Genomic DNA, 16,443 nt, shown 5'->3' with positions numbered 1-16,443 from the left:
TACTTGCTCTGTGTGCAAGAAGGTATCTGAGTGACAAGGAAGCAATGGTTGATGGAGGTGTTTGGCCAGGTAGACTGAAGGGGGGGCCTCCCTGAGTCCTGCACACCAAGGTAACCCAATATGTTGTGAAACTGGGCCACTCTGGGGAGGGAAGAGAGTGCTGTTAATAATAGTCACATAGAAACAACAGGCAAAAACGGTAATGTCCTTCCAAACAGGAGGTATACGCATCCCACACATACCCTGAGCGTGATGTAGAACAGCAACCTAAAGGTTTCTCTAGCAGTGGTCCCTCCCACATAAGGCGCGCAGAAATGACAGACAGAAGCCAGCATCCAGGAAAGCTGGGCTCAAGACAAGGGAACCGCAAAGTGCCCTGCTGTGGGCCCTGGTGCGAGGGAAGGTGTCTCACCCCTGGGGGACTGGCAGCCTCAAGAGCAGGCATGTCAGGACGAGGACAGCACCGGCACCAGATGCACCTCCCATGGTCAAGAAAATACGTAAGGTCCCTAGAAACTTAGAATTAGCCCAAGAAGGGAGGTAAGGAGACAATCTGAAACTGACTGAGTTGCCATTCAAAAGTGACTACCTGGAATTGGCAGCATTTCTGCTCTGCTCTCAAAGGAAATGAAGGTTTTTATGAGCTAGACACTGAGGGATGAGTGATATTCTTGTATCCTTGCCATGAATTCAAATGTTTATTATTTTTTAAAGTTCATTTATTTCTTGAGAGAGAACATGAGTGTGAGCAGTAGGGGAGGGAGAAACAGGGAGAGAGAGAGAAAGAGAGAGAGAGAGAGAGAGAGAGAGAGAGAGAGAGAAATCCCAAGTAGGCTCCACATTGTCAGAGTAGAGCCCAACACAAGGCTTAAACTCATGAACCATGAGATCATGACCTGAGCCAAAGTCAAGAGTCGAATGTTTAATAGACTAAGCCACCTAGGGACTGTCCCACTCCCCCGCCCCACTGTGTTTTCAGTTGTTTTCCATTCTCATCCTAAGATGATCGATACTTTTATTACTTTCAAGTTTCCTCTGTCTTCTGAACTTGGTAGAACCCAGTAGAAGCTATGAGGCCATTTCCGGATAAGTGAAACACATCGGCAGACCGGCAGGGCTGCATTTATAGGCTATGACGGGCAGAGCACAAGGGTACTAACCTCCAACTCTCAGCAAGGAGAAGCTTGAGCCAGAGCCTTTTCCAAATGAGGGCTGCTACTTCTGGTCAGAATAACAACATCTATCACAACAACCCATAGCCATGTAGTTACAGATCTGAATGGCTGTCATGTATTCTCACTGCAGGTTCCATTCTTAGTTGAGGAGATGTCGGCCCAGAAAGGTTCTGTGACTTGCTCTACTTTCAGCTCCTTTGAAAGAATCAAAGCCGGATGCTGTGTTTCACAAGTAATGTGGATTCATTCCAGGAACAAACTCTGTGCACTGAATTTAAGAGGTCAGTTCCTGTCACTCCTGCTTTATGATGTTAATAAACGCACACTGCTCCACTAAAGTTTTGGGTTTTATTCTTTACCTGCCTGTTGCAAGGTTGGTTTCTTCTTTCCTGTTAATCTGCTAACCATGAATTACTATGGGTCATCTTTATTACCTTTTAAATACTTAACACTGTATAGTGAGTCACTTTGTATTCCTACTGCATTTCTGCTGCTTTAATATGCTACGCATTTCTCTTTTTTTAAGTTTATGTATTTATTTTGAGAGAGAGAGAGAGAGAGAGGGAGAGAGAGAATGAGTGGGGGAGGGGCAGAGAGAGAGCGTGAATCCCAAGCAGGCTTCGCACTGTCGGCATGGAGCTGGATGCGGGGTTCTAACTCACAAACCAGGAGATCATGACCTGATCCAAAATCAAGAGTTGGATGCTTAACTCACTGAGCCCTAATATGCTACACATTTCTTTTAGAACGTCGTCATTGAAAGAAAATACAATTCCTCTTTATAGATTTTAGAACATTGCTACTTATAAAGCAAGGAGCAATCCTCTGAAAATAAAGTGTTTGGCAAACAAAGAAAACACATCGAAGCTGTCAATGAAATGTGTGCTGAAGGCTATGCCATCTCTGTAATCACTGCTTCAAGGAAATTTGAAGAAAAAAAAACTATTCTGTATAAGCCTTCAGCAGCCTCTTATAGAATCTAGAGACAGAGAGGTAGAAATCATCTACATTTGCTCCATCTCCGTCCCTTTAAAGGAGAAGGACTGAGCATAATCCCAAAAAGGAAAAGTAACGAGCATGCAAAATGGGAGGTAATTATTTTCTTGTTTTCAAAAGCAGACAAGTCTGGGCACCTGGGTGACTCAGTCAGTTAAGTGTCCGACTTCAGCTCAGCTCATGATCTCACGGTTCGTGAGTTCGAGCCCTGGGTCGGGCTCCGTGCTGACAGCTCAAAGCCAGGAACCTGCTTAGGATTCTGTGTCTCCCTTTCTCTCTGCACCTCCCCTGCTTGTGCTCTGTCTCTCTCTCTCTCTCTCTCTCTCTCTCAAAAATAAATAAAACATTAAAAAAATTTTAATAATAAAAAACATGTAGACAAGTTCTAATGATGGTTAGGCAACCAGAATCAATGACATTCTGTGATCTTAAAGGAAACATTTAAACGTCAGGCCAAAGTAACCTGTCTCAACTATTGCCCAGTAATCCTGTAATTTACTCAGACTTGTTTCTTTACAGCTTGAAAGATGACTCCACAGACTTAAAGGGTCTTCTAGCTCGTGAACACTATTCAAGGAGCCCAATATTTAAGTCACTCCTCCCTTGTTGGAGCATTGCTGCAGTGATGACTTTGGCCCAGTTCCTATAAAGGTCTCATTGCCTCAATTCCCATCCTGGGGCCTGAGCCCAGTTCAGTCACTCGCAACAGAAATAATATACCAGGGCTCTTAGTGTGTGGTTCAGTATGAACTCAAGTATTCTGTCAGCCCTACATTGGAAATGCAAATAACGGCCCACATTTCTGATGCATTCACACCTTCATAGACACACACTGCCTCACTATCTGGGATAAACAGTGACTCCATTTCCTACCCATTCTGGATCCTCAGGATTACATTTGTGTAAGATTAAACTCAACCAGGGGAGCCTGGGTGGCTCAGTCGGTTAAGTGTCTCAGGTCACGATCTCATGGTTTGTGAGATCCCCCGCTTGCACTCTCTCTCTCAAAAATAAATAACAAACATTAAGCTTTGTGCTGACAGCTCAGAGCCTGGAGCCTGCTTTGGATTCTGTGTGTCCCTCTCTCTGTCCCTCCCCTGCTTGCACTCTCCCTCTCTCAAAAATAAATAATAAACATTAAAAAAATTTTTAAATGGCTTACATTCAGCCAAATATTTTGAGGAAGCCCCTCACTGATATTTCCCATTGTGATGATCACATTGCTTCAAGTTAAGGGGAGCCTCATTAATGAAATCCACAAATGTTATTGATGAGAAAGTAAATGGCAAAAGTAAAACATGACATGTATTTAAGGAAGTGGCTGTCTACTGAAAAGACAGCATGAAGAGCAGAAGTGGTTTAGCAGGATTTCACATGAGACACAGGTGGTGGATCCAAGCTCTCCTGAATAGGAGCGATGTGACCCGGGGACATTGTCTAACCTCTCTGAGTCCCAGTATCCCCATTGGCACCAGAAGGAAATACAGATGACGATGTTTCTATGAAGATTACAGATATTAAATGTATAGCACCGGGGACATAGAAAGTGCTCTAGTAAAACCATAGACATTGTTATGATGACATCTGGTCATTTATTGTGATATTATTTACATTTTAACACCTAGAGTATTTTTCAAGTGTGTCAAAGTATACTTGCTTTATTTGACTGTAATAAATACACATGGAAGAGCTTGGCCCAATACTTTTTTGGGCCCAATTTTTTCTCAGAGTCTAAAAGCTGATTTATACTATTATGGCCCAATACTCACAAAGTTTAAGGCATGTCAGCAGGGAATATTTCATTCCAAAATGTCCGGACCTTATTTAGGAACCAGGCCACACAGGCTAGTTAATGGAGGGGAGACTGGAAAAAAAGAGGTTGCCCTATAAATATCTGAAGTGCCTGAAAAGGGCTAAGATTCCATGGCTGGCCAGGACATGAACTGGGAGAATACAGAAGACAGAACCAGTAGGGCAAGCAGACCTGGCCACACCAACATCGAAGTGACAGGAGTTCCAGCCATTTGCAGGGCTGCGGACTCTCCAGAGCTACTCAGAACACTCCCATCATCCCTATAAAAGATCTTGAAAAAGGCTAAGGGACATTATGAAACTTTCAGTTGCTGTAAGAGACGGTAACTGATTTTGTTTTTTCATACTCACATGATCAATGCTTGGAGAAGCTTTTGCTACTCAAAGTGCAGTCCAAGGATCAGCAGTTTGGGTAGCACTTGAGAACTTTTTAGAAGTGCAGAATTACTCCAGACCCAGTGAACCAGGACATATATTTTAACAAGATCCCCCAGGTGATTCATATGCATATAGAAGTTTGAGAAGCACTAATCTGCATGTACTGGGAGATTGTGTATATGAAAAGGTTGAACAGGAAGAATGCGTTTTGACTAATACAGAAGAAACTGAGACCTAGAGAGTTCAATAACTTTCCTAAGATCACCCAAGCCTGTCTGATTCTAAAATTCATGTTCTTTCATTATTGAGTAGCTGCTCTTTAAACATGAGTTGGATGTCTGTTGAAGAATATGCTTTGTATATAAAACTTCCTTCTGATTATTGGAGGTCAGCAGGATTAACACAGATGTTCCCAGGTGGAGATGAAGGAGAATAAAGATTAAATTCAAGACGAATTTAGGACTCTCTCCTAAAGCACCACAGACTCTGCCATCTACAGGTGAGAACTATGTGTGAATGCACTTTGCCTCAAACCCTCAGACCCCACTCCTGGCTTTGAGCTCCTCTCGTGGCCATAGTTTTTGCTTCCTGCCTCACAGAAACTGATACATGCCTCCCCTTGCCCTGATGCCCAGTGCTGAGGAACATTTACATTTTCCCAAGTATTCTTTCGTGAGTTATAACTGAAAAGTAAGTATGAAATGCTGGCATTAACAACATTTAACAAATATTTCAGACTTATAACCCATTTTCTTTTTTAAACATAATTTTTAAAAGAGAGGCAAGTAAATTCCTCCTAAAGATAATAAACCAGATTCAGCAAAGGATGGTATGATCCTTTAAACAGATAAGCTTCCCATTAGGGGCTAGAGAGGCCACCCTCAGCAAATGGGAGGTGAGAATACGGAGATTGCACATGATTGCTGTGATGCGGAAGAGAGAAATATGGTGGCTAAAGAGAAGGAGGTGTTGAGGGGGGTGTTTTAAAGATAGGAAAGCCCAGGACACCTGGGTGGCTCAGTCAGTTAAGCGTCCAACTTTGGCTCAGGTCATGATCTCGCAGTCTGTGGGTTCGAGCCCCACATCGGGCTCTGTGCTGACAGCTCAGAGCCTAGAGTCTGCAGCCTGCTTCAGATTCTGTGTCTCCCTCTCTCTCTGTCCCTCTCCCGCTCACACTCTCTCTCTTTCTCTCAAAAATAAACAAACATTTTTAAAAAATAAAATAAAGATAGGAAAGTCTTAGGCAACTTTGACTGCTGGAAGGAAGGGAGAATCCAGTGTGAGGGACAGTCTGAAGACTATAGAGAGAGACAACAACAGACACAACAAGGTCCCCAGGTGGATGGGATCATAAAATCCAGAGTGCAAGTAGACAAACTGGTCTCAGGCAGGGGCTGGAAAACTTGTTAATATAAGAGGAGAAATGGGGGGAGGATAGAAGCAGATGCAGGAAGGTTTTAGGCTTAATGGAAGGAGGTGAAGTGGTTCCCTTCTAGTGGCCTCTGTTCTCTCTGTGTTGTAGGAATGAAGGGATCGCTTCATTCTGGGGGTGAAGGAATCATTGGAGAGTCCATGTGTTTGAGGAGAGTGAATGTGCACAATCACTTTTCAGCAGGAAACCAATGGCATGCTCAAAGAGTATCATTATAGGCCTGGATAATGTGGCCACCAATATGAACAGGACTGTCACTAAAGAGGGTCAGTTATGGGGCAAGTTAGTTAGATGTGGGTTGGGTTGGGGGGGGGGGCGAAGCACCCAGGAGCTAGCAATAATGGGCAAGAAAAGGGAAGTGCAACCTTGAGAGCTGGAGCCATGAAGGGGAAATTGCCCAGCAGAGACATTAGTCAGACTTATGGTGAGGCAGAGAGGAAACAGGGAAATAGAGGACCCAACTTCTCTGTCCTCTTTCCATCTGGTTCTTCTGCTAGTGCCTCCCTTGACAAAACCCAACAGGAAGCCAGAGGGCAAGGAGCCCGATGATCTTGCCTGTTGAGGTCAATCAGTGCCCAGAAAAGATATAGGTGGAGAATCTATCCACAGTAGAAACAGCAAATAACCAGCAAGTGGAGAATGTTTGAAATGGCCACTGGTGGAGGATGGATGAAATTACTGCCAAGGAACAGGGCTTGCCTGAAGTTGGGAGCCGTGAATGGATAGTGGCCTTTATCAGTGCAGGCCCATGATTATCTCCTGGAGTGCTCAGGAGTACAGGTGTAAGCACAGAGAAATGGGATGTTTTGGTTGACCCAGGGTTGGGATTTTTCAGGCAGGTGGGGGAGCCCAATGGGAGTGAGGAAGTTGGCACTGGGAAAATATGTGATGGATAATTACGTGTAAGATGTGAGAACAAGATCAAAAAGAGGAAACTGCTGATGAAAAAAGGAGAAGTTCAAGTCCTTGAAGGCCAGCCCAGGGGTATATTGCTGTGCTTCTCAGTAATCTCAGAAGGGTCAATGCATCTCTGGGCAGACAAAAGGCTGAGACCAATACTGGGATTTAGTTCTGCTCACTGTACCTGCCCTCATGGATATCTTTGGGTTGTGTTTGTTTTTGCCTGGCACGTCTTTTTTTGTTGGTAAACTGCAAGTCCTCTGTTCCACATAGATATCATTGGACTATAAATCACAAGGCCCACCTGGTTCCTGTTCCTATTGGTGGCCACATCATCCAGGCCTATATATTCTGAGAACTGTGGTATGCTACTTACATGCTACTGTGTTCTCACCCAAGGAATGAACACATATCCTAATAAAATCCAATCAGAGTCCTTCCATAGGGTGTGAAATATGGACATGGGGGGGAGAACAGGTCTCTTTCTATTGGATTGTAAGCCTAAACTTGCCAGGGTCCAACTTGGCTCTCAGGTAGAGAAACCCTATCAGAAGCAGGAGGAAAACTAAAAGGCTAATATTCAAAAAAAACAGAGCAGAAGAGCTGAAAGATGTGGAGGAAAAGGCCTGAGGACACCATGTGAGCCCCTTGTCCAGCCATGTGTGGATCTATCTTTTGGACATCCTGCTTTCATGGGACTAGGACATCTCTTTTGTGCATTAGCTGGTCTTTACTAGGTTTCAGCTGGTCTTTATTGGGTTTCTGCTGTTTTCCACCAAAAAAGTGCTGAGTAACATAATAGTCTGAACATGTCAGAAATGCCCCACTTGCCCCTGGAATTGGTTGGTCATTCAGAAATCCAAGCAGGATTTGGGATAAACATCCCTGGACTCTTTGAATCCCCTGAAGGGTTCCGGCTGCTTTCCACCCTGAGGCCCCACTGCTGTTTTACTTTCCTCAGGCCGAGCTTAAGGGTCATGGTGACACATAGGCCAGCAGCTACCTGGGTTTATTCCATCTTTCACCTTGGAGCTGATTCAATCCAGTGTTGGAGCAGCTTGTCAGGGAATGATAACAATACAAAGAATCGCTGAATCATAGGCTTTTCAGGCCCCCTGGTGTGTTGAGCTGGCCAAGCCCCTTAATTTTACAGATGGGTAAACTGATACCAAGAGGGCCTAGGAGACTTGCCCATGATTGCCTAACTATAAACCAGTAGAGGAGGTGAGGGAAAGGACATAATATTTATTGAACTGTATTGAGTGCTTACCATATGCCACACATTGTGAGCTTTATATAAGCTTCTTTGTCCTCAAACCGTCCTGCAATGTGGATTTATGACTACCATTTTCCAGATGAGGACACTGAGGGTTATAGGTTTTCAATAACATGCCAGGGGCAAGTTAATGGCTGGTCTGGAATCCATGCCTTGGTCTCTCTGCCCCAAGACCTCCCAGTCTTTTTTAAATTCCACAGGGCCAGCTCCCTATTGCAAAGAGAGAATAAAAATCTGAAGAAGAGTTATAATATAGCTTTACTTTGAAAACTTCTCAACTTGCTGGGATACATAGAAAGTTGGCCTTTTCCATTGTCTTTCCACCATAAAATATTTCTAGTTGTGACCTTTGGAGAAAATCTTAGAATATAATGTGGCCTTAAAGAACAAAATATGTTACAAAACCTCCAGGCTTCCAAATAGCTTTTGCCATTATTACAATGGAATAGGAAGAAAAAAATAGAAGAGTCTTTCACTGTCAGAATAAAATGTAGCTGACTTCTGCCAAAGCAGTTATTCCTGGAATGTCTAATTATTAAACCAGAGGCTATTATCGAGAAGTCAAGCATTTCATTCTCTTCATTCTGGCAAGAAGTCCTTAGGAAGCTCAATTCACAAACAGAGGAAAATCTCTTTCTGAGAACTGTGCAAAATTCAGCTTTATTTGAAAGAAAATCCTGCCATCTCCTTGGCAAGAGCTGTATAACATGCACAGTATATAAAACAAGATGACTCAAAGGGCCCAAATTTCCTCCTGGGGCCTCCAGGCTTCCTTGAAGGCCTGGGCCTGCCCCAACTCAACTTTAAAGGGCATGCCAGCGACAGCAAAAAAAGAAAAAAAAAAAAAAATCAAAGAGGTACAGGGCTCACCAGCTCACCATTCCTGTGACTCCAACAACCCTAGATTCTTAAATGTTCCCATTTCTATTATTATTAATTATAGTTAATATTTATTGAGCACTGACCACATGCTGTGTGTTATGCTAAGCATTTGACATGCATTTTCTCATTTAAATACCACAACTTTATATCTCCACTTTGGAAATGAGGAAATTGAGGCTTGAGAAGATTGTGTAACTTGCTTGAGAGAAAACCTCTGTTTTGTGCCTCCTGATGAATCAGAGTGAAGCTGTTAGGCTTAGGTCCCTCGGAGGGAAAAGAAAGGGAAGGAAAGAAGCCAACCTTCTTAGCATCTACTATGTGTCCAACACCATGCTAGGCACTTTGTTTCTTGTCTCTCTCTTCCTCACAAAAACCCTGGTTTTTACAAACAACCTAATTTTCTATAAGAGTTCGTGGAGAGAGAGATTAAGTAACCAGACCATAGTTAGCAGATAGTTGAGTAATTATTGTACAGATCACGTATTCTAAACATCCCTTTCTACATATGCCCTAAGCGTGTAGAGGATTTAAGTCCTGGCTCTGTGATGCAAGCTGTCGGATCTTGGGCAAGTCCCTAATAATCCCGTTAAGTCAACAAGGTCAACTAAGATAACGTATGGGGATCCTTACTACATTCCACTTTTCCACACACAGCTCCCTCCTCTCGTTTCTGGCACTTCTGTCAGAGCCCTCCTTGCTTGGCAATGCTCCTTAGTGGCTTATGTGGGGTGGGGGGGGGGGTGGGCACGAGACTGTCTCGAGAGCCCCAAGGGATGACACATTCCATAGAACCCACATCTTGGAGCGGAGTTGGCACTAATCTATTTAGTAAATGTTGACTATTGAAGATCTCCTGCTGTTTTCAGTCATAGGAACTAGAGATGTCTTTGCAAAGTCCTGAATCCCTTAAGAGGTCATTTGACCTGCTGGTCACTTTTGGGTGACTTTAGTCTCTGTTGCTTCAGAAACCCTGGCCACAAACATAACGGCCTCTTTAAAATTCAAGCTACTAAAGCAATGACCCCCCCCACCTCAGATATCCATTATAATATTCCTTTGCAAAGCTACCTCCTCCAGAAAACATTGATTAGATTGTATTTTTTGACATCTCATCTTCAGCAAAAATTTGGGAAGATATAAAGGAAGGGACACTCATACCCAATCATGTGGCATTCAGTCACAGTAAGAATGAGGTGGTCCCAGAGCTAAAGATTTGCCTTTCTGGTCCTCAAGTCAAGTAAACATGGCCTATCATGTATCACGTTCAGGTGACCCCCACAGATGAGAACCCCACTGCACTGACTGAGCAGGGATCAACACTGCAGGTCAGTCAGGGAGAACATGTACAGAGGGCCATTTTATAGGGTGATGCCTGAGTCAGTATCATTGGGTGAGGAAATTTAGACCTACACTGCTCTTGAGCTAGGCATTTTACTAATACCACAGAGTATAAGAACAAAAGTTCTCAAAGGATTAAAAAGAATATAACACAGGTCACTTACAAGACATACAGTTTCACACTAATTCTCCAAGTGCAGTTGCTTGACCGGAAGCATTAACATCACCTGGAAACTTGTTCGAAACTTAAATTCTCAGGCCTCAGAATTAGTGTGTCAGCACCAATCTGGCAGCCCAGTTTCGTGTCCTCTTACAAGAGAAATACCATGCTAGCCAATAGAGACTATTTGCTCATTGGATGCACTTCTAGAATCAGGGCCCTACCACAAAGCCCTGAAACCACCCTGTAGTCATGAGTCCTGAAGCTTCTGGACATCTAGTCAACTCCATGCACAAGGAGGTGGGGATACAGAAGGCATCATGAAGGTGAGAATGGGAGACCAGAGCCTATACCAGACCTGGTCCAAGCCCAGAGCACCCTTCTCAGATGGCACTAGAGGCCCTGACTAAAACTAATCTCACCAGAGAGTCACTTACAAAATTTTGAGGAAGTGACTCAGTTGGTTGAACGTCCGACTCTTGGTTTCAGCTCAGGTCATGATCTCTCGGTTTCGTGAGTTCAAGCCCCACATCAGGCTCTGTGCTGGCTGCACTGAGCCTTCTTGGGACTCTCTCTCTCTCCCTCTCTCTCTGTCCCTCCCCCACTTGCGCTATTTCTGTCTCTCTCAAAATAAATAAATAAATTTAAAAAAAAAGAAAGAAAGAAACTTTTGAGGAAGAGATTTCAAAGTACAAAAGCCCTTGGGACCATGGCGACAGAGAAGAGAGGAGTAGTAGATGGCATGGGGAGCCCTGCTTGCCCAGGCCTTGGGACAGTAATGCTGTTGGCTTCTGTCTGCACAGGCTGCCCCCACTTATTAATTAGAACCAGACTCTACTGCTCCTAGGCCAGTCTTTGCAGCCTCCACAGAGGCCAGGATATCACTTCTCATGTGAGAAAAACTCAGTAAAGTTTGCTAATTGCTCCACACATAAATCTTACTGTTGTTTTTAACTAAAGGAAAAAACATGTTATTTATGGTCTAAATTAACCACCTCCACTCACCGTGGGAAGCTTGTCTAAGTCACAAGGCAATCACAGCAAGTCAGTAGCACACCTGAGACTGGGGGATTATTAATCAGGTCTTTCTGACTCTGGATACCTGCTCCTTCTACTATATCATGTTGCTTTGGGACCATCAGAAGTTTCAGAGAACTGAACTTGGGAAGGTTGGGTTAGGAACCCATATACAGTATAGGAGGAGTCAAAAATTTCTCTGGTAAGAATCCCTGAAACAAAAGGGTCTACAAAACTATAGCTATAGCAGTAGGTTTCCTCTCCCCTCATTTAGACAGCAGTGGTTTTTTTTTTTTAAGTTTTATTTATTTATTTTGAGAGAGAGAGAGAGAGAGAGAGAGAGAGAGAGAGAGAGAGAGAGAGAATCCCAAGGAGGACCCATGCTGTTAGCACAGAGCCCTACAGGGGCTCCATCTTGTGAACAGTGAGATCATGACCTGAGCTGAAACCCAGAGTCCAGACGCTTAACTGACTGAGCCACCCAGGCACCCCAACTGCAGTGAGTTTTAAAACAAATTATTTGACCCTCCCCCTACAGAAGGTGGAGTCTAATTCCTCTCCCCTGAATATGGGCTGGCTTTAGCAATTCATTTCTAATAACTTGAATGTAGCAAAAGAGACACTTGATATCTTCCAAGGTAGGTTAGAGAAGGCAATAGAGCTCCTTCCTGGTTCTTCTCTCTCTCCCTCTCTCTCTCTCTCCCTCTCTCTCCATGTCTTGCAAGCCCTCCACCAACATATGAAAGAAGTCTGGATTTCCTGAAGCCACTTTACTGAAGAGATCCCATAGAAATGGTGACACATGGCCATGGAGCTCCAGTTGTTCCAGACCCCGCCTTTCTGAGTCTCCCCACCATCAACCACCAGACATGAATGGGCAGCATTCAGATAATTCCATGCCTCTGCCTTCAATCTGCCAAAGCTGACATCAAACGGATTAGAGACAGACTGCCCCAGACAAGCTCTGGCTAAGTTACCGACTTACAAGCAAAATACTGTTGTTGTTTTAAGCTACTAAGTTTTTAAATGATTTGTTAACACAGAATTCCATAACTAGAACATGGCCCCAATCAAATGAGGTGAATGGTACCAAGTGAAAAGTAGAGGAAAACTGGCAAATGTTAACACTTAGAGAGGGTGATTTTCAGTATCTATAACGGACTTATTTTTGCCTTTTTACCCCAGTAAACATATGGACAATTATGCAAAAATCCTCCCTGTCAGGGTTTCAAAGAAGCCAATAAAATCAGGAAGGTAAGTATTGATACCTATTAGAGTTGCCCACGACATTTGAATATTTTATTCTAAATGAGATTTTCATATTCAGATCAAAATTACTGTGAAATCAATTCGGGATTTTTTCCCCCAAAGACTTCTCTTTTGCTGGTATTTTACAGATTTTTGGGGTGGAGGAAAAGTTTACTTTGTGGTCTATTTATGGATATCCTTGTTGATGATTTTTGCTTGTTTTGCTTAGAGAATCCATTGATTTTATACTCTGGGATATCTTCTGGTTTTCCCAGAGCCCAAACTGTTGTATCTCAATTGGCTTCTTCTCTCTACCCAATCTTGTCCTGCTGATTCCTCTTTTAGAATGAGTGGCTCCCAAATTTGGTTTCCCCACTGAAGCCTCCTGAATCAGTCAACCACTCTTCCCTGTCTTTAAAGTCCTAAGTGTGATACCCATTCAAGCCTCCTAGGCCCTGGCTTGGTCCAGAACCCTTGGCCTCTTGCTTTTCTACCATGATCACGCTCCTGTCCCAATACTTCCCTTGTTTCTTTTGTGGATAATTATAATCCTCTCCTAACTGGTTTTCTTGTTTCCAGTACCTCTCCTCTGAAATCCAGGTACTGTATTAGAATCTGACACATCTTTCTCAAACAACAATTTCACCAAGTCACCAGTGCCTCTAGAGTCCAGACCAAGTACATGATAGCACAAGGCCATTCACGTTCTGGCCATTGTCCCCTCAAGCCTCATAACACACACTTTCCTCTTTCCATAGCATTTTTCCCCAATAATACCACCGTATGTATGGTTTTCTAAACACACCATATTGTTTTAGGCCCCTTTGTGTTTAGAAACATTGCTCTCTCTTTTCTTTCCTCATGACACAACCACATGTGCAACTCCTATTTATCCTTCAAAATACATTTCACCTGTCACCTCTTTTAAGAAGGCTTCCCTGATCCTCCATAAAGAGTTTCCATCTCTTCTATCTTGTACACGCTTCTGTGGCTGCACAGGCTACAGTGAGGGAATCTAGGTATTTACATGTCAGCCTCCCCTACTGGACCTTGAGCTCTTTGGGGGAGACTGCCCTACTCATCACTGTGCCTCAGAGCCTCACGTAGAGTCATCTACCAAAGGGACTCAATAAATGTTTTTTTCAATTAAGTAGGGCAGAATAAAATGAACAACCATTCAGTGGTGGATTCTTAAATGATGGACCAAGTGCCCTTGAAAAAACAGTCTCTGGTAGCTAGCCAGGCACACCTTAACTTATAAAGTTTATATCACAATAACAAAACTCCAACTTCATCAACAGCATGGAGGTGAGTGACTGAGCTGATTCAAACAGAGATGAGAGGAATAGGGGCGCCACATGAACATAAACCATTTTGGGAGTAAGTTTTGTTAGGTTCACAGCTCATGTAATTCTGGTTGGAATTAACAAGACTTATAAACTATAAGAGCCAGAGAGTCATCTCTATCTTGTCCATAGCTCTGGTCTGATCTGGTCCTAGATTAACAGTTCTGAGTTTAATCTTCACACTTTAATAAAAATATAAACAAGTTGAATTGGATCCAAAGAAGAAAAATAATCATTATTAAGATTTGGAAAATAGAAATGATAGGAAAACATTAAAGATGTTCAAGAACCAATTTCACTTGTAGAATTAACCATAAGAAATTAACTAAGAACTTGCACAAAATATTTGCTACAATATAGTTTGTAAGGACATTTTTTTAATCATGAAAAAAAATGAAAACACTTAAGTGACCAAACAAAGAGATCAGATAATTAAACATCCATAAATTTGATAGCCAAGAGATGGAAATATAGAAATGGAGTTATACTCAATGATATAGTTATTGAAGCAATTAGATTATAATCCAGTAAAATTCCATTTTATAAGTTTACATATGGCAGAAAACACTCTGAAAGAAAATGCAGCAAAATTTTGGAAGTAATTATCTCTGAGAGTTTGAATTTAGATTTTTTTTTATTTTGCTTATCTGTATATTCTATGTTTTCTAAAATCACCATGCACTACTATATGGAATTTTTTAAATTAAAGTGAAATAGTGGTAGAAATTAGCTTGATTTAGCACCAGATGTAATTAGGAAACCTCTATAAACTTGGCTTCTCATGAACATAAAATAGACAAATGGGTAAATTAGACATAAGGCCAAAGCTAAGCTGGAATAAAGACAAGGAGATTCTATAACACCAGGTTGAGGAATTTAATCTTTATTTTGTAAGAAATACGGAACATTGAATCTTTTTGTTCAGAAGAGCGACTCAAACAAAACTGTTATTTAGAAAAATATTTCACAGGTGGAATTGGGCTTTGTGGCTAATTGGAAGGAAAAGGGGAAAGTAGAAGCCAGTGTTTCCAACTATAAAAGGTTTGAACCCTAAGACATGGGACAGACAATAATGGCTTGGACAAGTCCAGAGAAAGACAGGGAAGAATTTGGAAATGCAGAAGAAAGGTAATGAATAAGCTGGACTTGAATCGTGCTCTAGCAATCAGGCAACTGCTACTATCCACTCCTGGAAACTTGAAGTGGATGTTCCTCAGAGGAAAGAATAGGAAGGAAGGAAGGAAGGAAGGGAGGAAGGGAGGGAGGGAGGGAGGGAGGGAGGGAGGGAGGGAGGAAGGAAGGAAGGAAGGAAGGAAGGAAGGAAGGAAGGAAGGAAAGAAGGCAAGAAGGCAGGGAGAAGGAAGGGAGAGTTTGCACATGTGGAGTTGACACAATTCTTGTAAGTTTCAGATTTCCTAGGCCAAGATTAGATTTTGGAGGCTGGACTTAATAGAAAGTTAAGTTTGGAGAAAGATTACACTGAGTCTCTGAAGAAAGACCTATCAAAGAATCAGAATAAACTACACAAAAAGTAATTCCTTTAATCCTGAGCAACTAAAGCTGAAAATATATTAAAGGATCACAAAACCTGAAAAAAAAAAAGAGCAAAGGAAATAAGAAGCACAATATTTGTAAAATCTCTTCACTGATATTTTAATAATTCTTTATAATTTATCCTTTGCCTTTTTCCAAAGAGGTGGCTTGTTTTATCCCTTTAATGTATTCATAGTCATTTATAATTTCAGATAAGCCCTTTTGGTTCATTCCAAACTGGGTTTTAGTGAAAAATAACTGAAATGAATGCTGATGTGATTTCTCATTGACTCCATGATCTCCACTCCAGGCTGGAAACTTGGTACAATGAAACAACATTCTGTATAATCATTAACCTCAAAGGGCATGTTATTAATTAAAGGATGTAAGACTCGTCTGCATCCTGAGTATTAGAAGAGAGATAAATGTTTAAATAGAAGAGCCTGCCCATTTATAAGAACTGTGGGAAAATTTACTTGACCAAGAAGTAATTGCTTGGTGTTCTGTTGGAAAACCATTTTACACTGATTACCTGTGAGCAAATGACTTACCCACCCCCCAACAGTATGAGGACAGACTGATTTAAAACTTTACATAAATCTGAATTCATTTCCTCTGATTTTTCTGGAAAGAGAGAAGCCTGCAGACCCATGCAGATTTCTAAGCTTTGATTGCGAATACCATCCAGCTCCCTTTACATAAGCCAGACAGATGTTTTGGGAAAATGATCTAGTCATCTGGATTTGAATAGAGGCATTTTCTTAAATGACAGCAATGAGCCCACCCAACATATGTCATCAAAAGTGTTGGTCTCCAACTGAGATGTCAGAGAGAAGATCTGACAGTCATAACCCCCAAGTGATGGGGAAAGTATCTTAAGAGACATTACCAAATACATTCTAGAAAGTCTGCAGTGCTGGGCAGATTGCAGAGCTTGTGGTTCATATGAC

This window comes from Lynx rufus, unplaced genomic scaffold (assembly GCF_022079265.1).
Source record: "Lynx rufus isolate CCGP_SWC_20201006 ecotype Redwood Valley unplaced genomic scaffold, mLynRuf1.p SCAF_5, whole genome shotgun sequence".
NCBI classification, from domain to species: domain Eukaryota; kingdom Metazoa; phylum Chordata; class Mammalia; order Carnivora; family Felidae; genus Lynx; species Lynx rufus.
This window is presented reverse-complemented; position numbering follows the sequence as displayed.